Source organism: Halyomorpha halys, unplaced genomic scaffold (genome assembly GCF_000696795.3).
Source record: "Halyomorpha halys isolate HHAL.00 unplaced genomic scaffold, Hhal_1.1 Scaffold2006.1, whole genome shotgun sequence".
In the NCBI taxonomy this organism is placed as follows: domain Eukaryota; kingdom Metazoa; phylum Arthropoda; class Insecta; order Hemiptera; family Pentatomidae; genus Halyomorpha; species Halyomorpha halys.
In genome coordinates, this window is record NW_027116166.1 from 87,484 (window position 1) to 88,902 (window position 1,419).

Sequence of the window (1,419 nt, forward strand, 5' to 3'; positions counted from 1 at the left end):
CGATAAACTTCTCCAATGAAACAAAAATAGTTGTAAACTATTTTTGTTTCACTTTTGACCGCAATCCTGACCATCTTATGTATCAATTTTTACGGTCAACTATACCTACATATATAAAAACAATTATAGCTATAGATACATGACAACTATAACTAATTAAAATTATCTTTAGATGTTGAAAAAAACTGATAATTAATTCTTTAACCCTATTAATCGTTAACATATTGGGATCCCTTTATCAGATTTTGGAGACGCTAAAATAAAAAATAGATTTTATGATCGCGCGACTGCAGGTCGATTTATTTTAACTTTTCTGATTTCAAATATATTTGGGTCCCTATATGTGTTCTCGAAGGTGCTGAAAATGAAAATAAAATCGATTTTATCATAGCACCCTTGTGTATCGATTTATTTTAACTTTTCGGATTTCTGATACATTAGGGTCCTATTATACGAGTATGAATATTGTGAAAAAATAGTGCTGAGAATGAAAATTAAATTTATTTTAAGATATTGCGCTTGTGTATCGATTTCTTTTAACTTTTCGGATTTCTTGCATATTGGAGTCCCTATATATGATTTCGGAGATACTGAAAAAGAAAAGAAGAACGATTTTATGATAACGTGCCTGCGTATCGATTTGTTTTAACTTTTCGGATATCGAACATAGTTTAGTTTTAGTTTCCAATGCAACTACAGTTAATTTAGCTTTAGTTTTTAGTTATTAGTTATAGCTAACTTTTTCCCAACTCTGTTTAGAACTACCAACAAATGAATATTTGTACTCTCCGTGTTTTAATTAATTAAAGAATTTCCCCAACCTTTAGAGTTAATAATTAAATCCTGTTTATGGTTGTATATTTTAAAATTCCATCGATTCGGTGTAATTACATTGTTGCAAACCTTGTTAATCAACTTTAACAGTTTATTTTTGATTTAACATAGCACGAATATATTTTTATGACGACATTATATGTCTAGGTAATTAAATTAAAAGACTCAATTCATAGGTTACATTGTACCATTTTTTTGAATTTTTGCTTTCTACAACCTACATTGATGATATTTACGTTTCCTTTTCATTTCACTTATCTTTATTTTGTTCCTTTTTATAGCAAAACTAAATTGATTCGAATGATAGAGCCGAAAAAATTCCAAAGAAAAAACAAGCATGTGGATACCGGCGTTTCTTGCTTCCTTTGTTTACCAATTGAATGTTCATTTGCACAATTCTTCGATTTGTGGTTAGTAAATTTACTAAAGCAGTAGAAGAAAAAACCATTTATTGTTAAGCAACGTTTCGTCCCTCTCTGCAGGGGTTCGTCAAGACTGCAGATTGAAACTAAGATGACAACTGAGTAAGTTGTTCAGTCAGAGAAGAGATTGTGAATTTTGTCAGTTTCATCTGTTTTATCCACG